The sequence below is a fragment of the Glycine max genome, chromosome 3 (assembly GCF_000004515.6).
Source record: "Glycine max cultivar Williams 82 chromosome 3, Glycine_max_v4.0, whole genome shotgun sequence".
NCBI lineage: Eukaryota > Viridiplantae > Streptophyta > Magnoliopsida > Fabales > Fabaceae > Glycine > Glycine max.
This window is the reverse complement of record NC_016090.4, coordinates 25,387,070-25,395,673: the sequence shown is the minus strand read 5'-3', so window position 1 is coordinate 25,395,673 and position 8,604 is coordinate 25,387,070. Positions and strand designations below refer to the sequence as shown.

The window sequence follows — 8,604 nt, the reverse complement described above, 5'->3', positions numbered from 1 at the left end:
TCCGTATATGATTTTTAAAAAAAAATTGTGGTTTCTGTTAGTTAAAAGCCATACGGATTGCCAATCCTTATGGCTTGTTTTTTTTTTAAAAAAAAATTCTGTCATACGGATTGCCAATCCGTAAGACAGGAAAATGTTAGTAGGATTAGATTACAATTTAGATTATATTAGATTTAGATTAGAAACAGGAAAATGTTAGTAGGATTAGATTATAATTTACATTAGATTATATTAGTTTTTTTAACACAAACATTAGATTAGAAACAGGAAAAGTAGAACAAAATACTAAAATATTATTTTGTCAAATATATTTCAGAATGTCACGTTCTCGTGCGTCGTCATCACGTTGGACCAGTCTCAATGAGAAACTGAAACAACTTCTTGCGGATGTGCCTAGTAAGAATTAACATATAGTTACTTGAATGCTAATTCTATTTTGTGCTTGAATGCCTATTAATTGCTTGAATGTTAATCATGTCAAAATTAACAATTGAAGAGCACGGGGAATGGAGGGAATTGACAAACATGATGCAAAATGTCGCGGCTCCACTAGAGGCTTTTTTCTAGACCGTTTACGTCAGAGACCAGGTCATGTTCATTTTGATTTAATTAATATTTGATTTTTCTATTATTTCCTATAACTAACCAACCTTATTTTGTAATATGACATGTAGATTTTCAGTGAAGTTGGTAAGGTATATGCTGTCAAGTGGAATGATGTACTGGACAATGTATGGCATTTGGTTGACAAAGAAGAAAATTATCATAACGTTGTGTACAACAAAGATTTGGACCAACCAGCCATTGTAGCAGGAAGGACAACACTACAAGATTTTTACCAGCTGACCGAAGATTATCCAGTCTCCTTAACTCATTATGGTAATAATGCATTTTTTATTACCATATTTAAGACCAGTTCCCTGCCCAAGTCATTCCCAAGATGACACTCTGTATACCATCAAGTGCCAGATTCTATCATCTTCAAGGTTTATCTCACTCAACAGAAAGTAACCTGTAGCAGTCTGGTAAACAACTTTCTAATTTAGTTGTCAACATTTTTTTATTTTTCAAGTTTTAAATTTCATAACATAAATTGTTGACATAATATTTCTTTATTTGTCAGGACGTTTCAAGTAGCATGTATTATTTTCTTAAAGACAAAGGTTGAACTCATTTGCACTTGGAGGATGTTGCAGAATGCCGGCTCGTGTTCAATCATTGGAGGAAGACACTTAAAATTGGAGCCGGATGGAAACATTTCTGCGAGATCTTGTTGTTAACTGCTGACATGGAAATAGTTTTTGAATTCATTGATCCCAATGTTAACCGTGTGCTTTATTGGCAGTGTTTATGAACAATTTAGGATTTTAAACATTTTAATTACTTCGAACATTTTAATTATTATGAACATTTTAATTACTTTTGAATAATTTATTTATATAATAGTTGTTTTATAATAATTGTTTTATCATGTGTTGATTCTAAATTTGTTGCAACAATGTTCTTATATATAATAGTAGCTTTGTCATGTATAATATTATCCCATTGTTTTTGAAAAAATTTGGTCATGTTTTTTAAATAAATCATTTTTAATTAATGACTAAATAAATTTTTTTTATCATTGTTAAATTTAACCAATTACTAAATTAATCATTAAAATATTTTTTAAATTGTTTTCTTTTATCATTGAAATTTTTTGTAATCCGTATGACCATAATTGAATTAAATTTTTCTAATTGATTTGTTTTAAGTAATAACTGAATTAAATTTTTCTAATTGATTTGCTTTAAGCAATAACGGAATTAAATTTGTTTAATTGATTTAATTTATCATTGTAAAATTTAAAAGAAAAAAATTAAAAATGATTTGGCCGTACGGATTGCCAATCCGTACGTATGTCAAATTCTTTTTTGCACTCCTCTTCTTTTCCGATGATGGAAATCAACCAAAATTCACCGTATACTCCTCACAAACGCACGTACACCACCAAAGACCAAATACGCTTCCAAACCGTCCTTAACGGAAGTAACTTACACTAAGTCACGAAAATTTTAGGAAAAAATTAGCACTACAGAAATAAAAAAATTTAACCTGCTATTTTCAGAAATTACTGGGTGCCCTAGCAAAAATGCTGGTGCCCCAAGCAATTCCCTTTATCCTTTGGTACGTCGGTCCTAATTTAGAAAGGGAGTTGCTATGTGCACCCAACATTATTGCTGGGGCACCCAGCAAACAGTGAAGTGGCGAAACTGCCCTTCAGCAAATGCATTTTCGGAAGACGTTTTTTCCGGAAACTTTCCAAGAACAATTTTCTAGAAATTTTCTGGAAGAACCTTCTTCTGGGAGAAGAATTTGTCATTCCGGAAGTACTCACAAAATCTTTTCGGAAGAACGTCATCCGGAATGTTTCCGGAAGGAGCTTCTTCCGGAAGATATCGTTTTACTTCCGGAAGAAGGGTCTTCCGGAAGTTAGTTTTTTTTAAAAAATGTTTTATTTTGTAATAATTTACTTTTAATGAATAAACTAAATTATAAAATAATTAATATTATTATACATAAATAATTAAATAATTAGTGAACTTAATTATGACTAATATTTATAATTTGTTTTTTACGCGCATATAAAATATTAATTTGTGTGACAATTTAGTATAATTTAAACCATAAAAATTAATTAATTCGTAAATTTTATTAAAAATATAAATTTTTTATTATGATAACATTTAATTTCTATTGCAAAAGTTAATATATAATAAAAAAATGATTATTATTTTATAACAAAGTGAAGAAAAAATAATTTTCATTTTATAATAATAAGTAAAAATAAAATAATATTTAATGCATATGTAATGGCGATTTTACCCCTGTGTAATTTTCTTTAAATTAACGCGTTGCACGCTTCCATTTTCACGCTTCCTTTACTCAGTTTTTTATTGTGCCTTCTTCCTTCTCTGCTTTCTTTCTTTCGTTTTGGTTGGTTGCTGTTGCTTTCGGTGGTGGTCCCTTTTGCGCTTTCCATTGGTGGTCCCGTGAAGTATTCGAAGATTTGGTGGTCCCGTGTTCCGTATTTGAAGTTTTGCTAGTGGTTGTTCTTCCTATTTCGTCAGATTCGTCGGAGGTACGCATTTATGAGTATTTTTTTCATTTTCCAGCTAGTTTTTAGAGAAGAAAAACAGTAAAAAGTTGTATCCGGAAGAAATTTTAGGCACAACAGAAGGAAGTTTCGGAATGAGAATGTTAGTAACTTCCGAAAGAAGGTCTTCTGGAAGTTACTAAGGCCTATTCCGGAAGAAGTCATTCCAGAAAACACTTCCGGAAGACCTTCTTCCGGAATGGGCCTTAGTAACTTCCGGAAGCACTTCTTCCGAAAGTTACTAAAGTCCATTCCGGAAGAAGGTCTTTTGGAAGTGTTTTCCGGAATCACTTCTTCCGGAATGGACCTTAGTAACTTCCGAAAGAAGGTCTTTCGGAATCTTAAATTATTAGAAACTTTTTTTATTTCTGTTTTAAAATTTATATATATATATATATATATATATATATATATATTGTGGATTATTGGTTTAATTAGGTATAATGGTATAATATTAAATGATTTAGGTAACTTAATTGTATAATGGTAGAAAAATGTTTTATTAGTTGTTTATTATAGTGATAAGTTTAGTTTAAGTAAATAATGTAATTATAAATTTAGAATATATTTGTATTAGTTGTTAGTATGTTTGTTAGTTAATAAGTAGTCAATTTATGGATGTGGTTATATGATAATTTGAATATACTTGTGTATGATGCATATTTGCTGTTAATATGTTTGTTTTTTAAGGTGTAGTAAATTTTTGGATGTGGTTATATGATAATTTGAATGTACTTGTGTATGATGCATATGTCCTTAAGATGGACGAAGATCAATGGAGGTATGACTTTGCGATGTCACAAGAAGTTCATATGGATTATGATTATGATAATCAAGAAGAATGTGGGGTGAATGAACCACATGTGAATTGTTCAAATGCTTTTAATACGACTCAGATAATCATAGATAATTTGAGTCATTTGGTTGAATTGATGTTTTGTATGAAAATTAATATGTTAGGGTTGCGTTGTAGGTATTTGCTACTCGAGATGATGTTTTGCAATGGGCTCGAATAGTTGCCCATGAAAATGGATTTGTTGCAGTGATTATGAGCTCTGACACAGAGACCGGTAGCAGAGGAAGAAGTTCATTTGTCTTAATTGGGTGTGAAAGGAGTGGTACGTACAAGTGTAGAAATAAAGAATTCGTTAGAAAAGACACCGGGAGTAGGAAATGTGGTTGTCCCTTCAGGCTTCGTGGGAAACCAGTGCATGGAGGGGAAGGTTGGATGGTGAAGTTGATCTATGGGATTCACAATCATGAATTGGCGAAGTCCTTAGTTGGACATCCATACGCCGGGCGATTGACTAAGGAAGAAAAGAAAATTATTGCTGATATGACAAAGTCAATGGTGAAACCGAAAAACATCTTGCTAACGTTGAAGGAACACAATGCCGACAGTTGCACTACGATAAAGCAAATTTACAATGCAATAAGTGCATATCGTTCTTCAATAAGAGGAGTTGATACCGAAATGCAGCATCTGATGAAGCTTCTCGAACGTGATCAATACATTCATTGGCATAGATTGAAGGATGAAGTTGTGGTGCGTGATCTATTTTGGTGTCACCCAGATGCAGTAAAGTTATGCAATGCATGTCATCTGGTGTTTTTTATAGACAATACCTACAAAACAAATAGGTACAAACTCCCACTACTTGACTTTGTTGGAGTGACACCAACGACGATGACATTCTCTGTTGGGTTTGCATATTTGGAGGTTGAGCGTGTTAATAATATTGTATGGGCTTTGGAACGATTTTGAGGCCTATTTTTAAGAAACGATCGCCTCCCTCTTGTTATTGTCACTGACAGAGACCTAGCACTGATGAATGCAGTGAAAACTGTGTTTCTCGAGTCTACTAATTTGTTGTGCAGGTTTCATATCGATAAGAATGTGAAGGCGAACTGCAAATCTTTAATCGGGGAAAAAAATGTGTGGGACTATGTAATGGATAACTAGGGTACTTTGGTTGATTGTCCGTCCGAACACAAGTTCCATGAGTCACATCAGAAGTTTCAAGTTGCTTGTTCGCCTTGGCCGATGTTCATTGACTATGTTAACGACACATGGATTATCCCCCACAAGGAAAAATTTATTACAGCATGGACGAATAAGGTCATGCACCTAGGCAACACAACAACAAACAGGTATTAAGAACTGATTTAATTTGTTAGTAAGGATTAGTATTAAATGGTATTTAATTGTTGTATATTTTCATGTTTATTGTGTATTTTAAATGTAAGGTTGAATCAGCTCATTGGGCTTTCAAAAGAGTACTACAAAATAGCGTTGGAGACCTATGTAGTGTTTGGGATGCCATGAACAACATGATCACACTGCAACACGTCGAAATTAAAGCATCCTTTGAAACCAGTACGCATGTGGTTGGGCATATATATAAATAAACCTTATACAAGAGGCTTCTTGGGATGGTTTCAAGGGATGCTTTAAATCAAATTGCTTCTGAGGTTGACCGTCTACGTTATCTCGACAACAATCTCTCTTCTTGTGGTTGTGTGATGAGAAGCACGCACGGTCTTCCTTGTGCACGTGAGCTTTCTAGGTATACAGCTGGCAGCATCCCATTAGAGTCAGTCCATCTTTTCTGGAGGAGACTTTGCTTTTCAGACCAAGGGTTATGTGAGACGGAAGTCACCATCAAGGAAGAGATAGAGATCATATCTAAAAAGTTTGATGAACTTGATGTGGCTGGCAAAGTAACTCTGAAGAGTAAACTTCGAGAAATTGCATAGCTTGATCATAACTCTAAGTGTCCTCCTCCGTCAAAGGTCAACACTAAAGGTGCACCGAAGAAACCGATGAAAAGAAGTCAAAGATCCACAAAGTGTGATCCATCTTACTGGGAGTATGTTGATGCTTTTCATTCTGTTCAAAGCAGCAACTCTCCAGTGAAACGAAGTGCATCATGTTCTTAACCGCCTCAGCCAACAAGGATCATCCCGATGTTGGATCAATTTGCGCCATTCTTTCAAGGTTTCATTCGTGACGTTGTGGATGTGAAAGCGGACGGTAACTGTGGATATCAGTCCATTGCTGCTTTATTAGGTATGGGGGAAGATTCGTGGCCGTTAGTGTGTAATGAATTGATTAAAGAACTTGGCAGGTGGTCGCATGAGTACATGAACCTCTTCTGTGGCACAGAGAGATTTGAACAATTAAAGTTATCCCTACTTGTTGATGGCTTTTCAAAGGTATGTTTTTAGGTTAATTTTTTTAATAACAATGTTTAAATTACTTACATGTGTATGTTTGGTTCATTCAGGTTAGTGTGGACAAGTGGATGGATATAACAGACATGAGATATGTCATTGCTTCACGGTATAACGTAATCCTTGTATCGTTGTCCCGACAACAAAGCATGACATTTTTCCCTCTTAGAAGTCAACCACCACCTAATTCTTCTGGCCACCGCACGATATGTGTCGGTCACGTGTTTGGAAATCATTTTGTTCAGGTACATTGAATATAGTTAGTATAACAATTATGCAATGACTTCGCTAGTTCGTTTGACACGGTCAGCGCATGATATAATGTTTGTTCATGTACAACAAGTTTATTTGAAAGACCATTGTCCCTTACTGCCTCCAGCGTTGTTGTGGTCAAGCAATTGTTATTCTCAGGCAAAGTAGTGGACAATTCCATATATTAGTAGAATGCAGCAATACACAAGCTTGATGTCATTCAAAACATACTTTGTAGACTTAAATGAAGACTAAACATGCATTGTTTATGTAATTGTATTCATTATGCGATATAATTTGTTGTAACCCGTTACTAACCAATTAATATTATTAAGTACTCGTTTGGTTAAGCAAGGAAATTGTTGGTCAAACAAAAATCATTTACGCGTGCAGCATACATCATTATCATAATTCACAACACATAATGACATGCATGCGTATTACAGTTTGAGCGCGACAACACATTGGCTGACTTGACTACACATTCTGAACCTAGCAGTCGCTCGACAACACATTGGCTGACTTGACTACACATTCGCGACAACACATTGGCTGACTTGACTACACATTCACGCGTGTCTATTTTTTCGTAAACAAAGTTAAGCAATCGCTCGGTCACAACCATCTATATATATGGCAGACTAGGCTACTAAATCACACATTATCTTGCTTTCAAATAGTCTCCCAATTGATACACAAAGTATGGCATTTTTAGGAGAAACTAGCAGTCAGACGACTGTCAACTCAAGGTTGACTTTCATTTTTCCAAATGGATTGATTATTCACAATGATACTGGGGTTTACTTCCAAACTTCAACTCCGGTGCCCATTCGAGTACCAAATAGCTGTGATTTTGCAAGCCTAAAAACCAGAATACACAATACCCTTCAGCTATCCGACAAACAATTTTTGGATGAAATTCACTACCGGAAGCCATTCACCGATACAGGTAACCAAATTCTCTTTGAGTGTATGAAATTGATAAATGATGACGATGTCAACACAATGTTAATGTGTAATGATCAATTTTCTTGTGTTGGTATGATTGAGTTATTATGCACCGTTGGAAGAACACCAGATGGAATAATAAACTTACTTGAACGCACTATGCCCCGTACTCATGACGCGATCTTGTATTACAACGGGAAATGGAACATGCCCCCGCAAAACAAATTTGTTGGATGCGCGTTCACAGGAAAAAATCCTAAGAAATTTCAAATTCCTTCAACATGTACCATCGATGAACTGAAGAATTTAATCAAGCAAGTTGCACCTAAAGGGATTCCCCCTCATGGAATTCACGAATCACAAACGGTAAGACGATTGTTTTTCCGCCAACCAGCTCGCTTTGAGTATTCAGATATGGTTATAAAATATGAAATAAATGAGCTGATGACCAACGAAGAATTGCTGAAGGTGTTAGTACAATCTAACTACTGGAAAAAATATGAACCAATAGAAATTTTAGCTGTCTTTACTAAATATGTTGTGAAAATCGAAGACGAGGTCACTAGGACGTTGCTAAACAACTCAATGTGATGTTTATATTTTTGCTTTTTAGTTGATGTAACCTTTATCTATTTAAGGCATGTTTAATTCCCATAATAAAGTTGAATGTGTTATTTTAGTGGTGCAAAAAATTAATTGTTAGAAGGGTCAATTTCCTATTTTTTTGGATTTTCAGGCATTGTTTTTAGGCGTTAGTTGACAGAACCGGGGAACGAAACTATTTTTTTTGGGTTCTTTGACGTCTAAACATGAGAAATGGCCATCCTCCATTGTCTCACGGCACTGGCACACCCACGCAAAAAAATCCCAAACATGGGTACTTGAACATGGAAAATGGTCGATTTCCTATTTTTTTGGATTTTCAAGCTTTGTTTTGAGGTGTTAGTTGATGGAACCGGGGAACGGGACTATTTTTTTTGGGTTCTTCGACGTCCAAACATGAGAAATGGCCACCCTCCATTGTCTCACGCCACTAG

The 8,604-nt window shown here is 34.9% G+C and overlaps 1 long non-coding RNA gene across 1 annotated transcript; it reads left to right on the top strand.

Moving 5' to 3' along the window:
* On the top strand, positions 1–1,419 carry LOC113001236 (uncharacterized). The gene is made up of 4 exons (XR_003266566.2): positions 1–396; positions 497–588; positions 675–1,025; positions 1,124–1,419. It is a non-coding gene; the product is annotated as an uncharacterized lncRNA (long non-coding RNA).
* Positions 1,420–8,604: the final 7,185 nt, after the last annotated feature.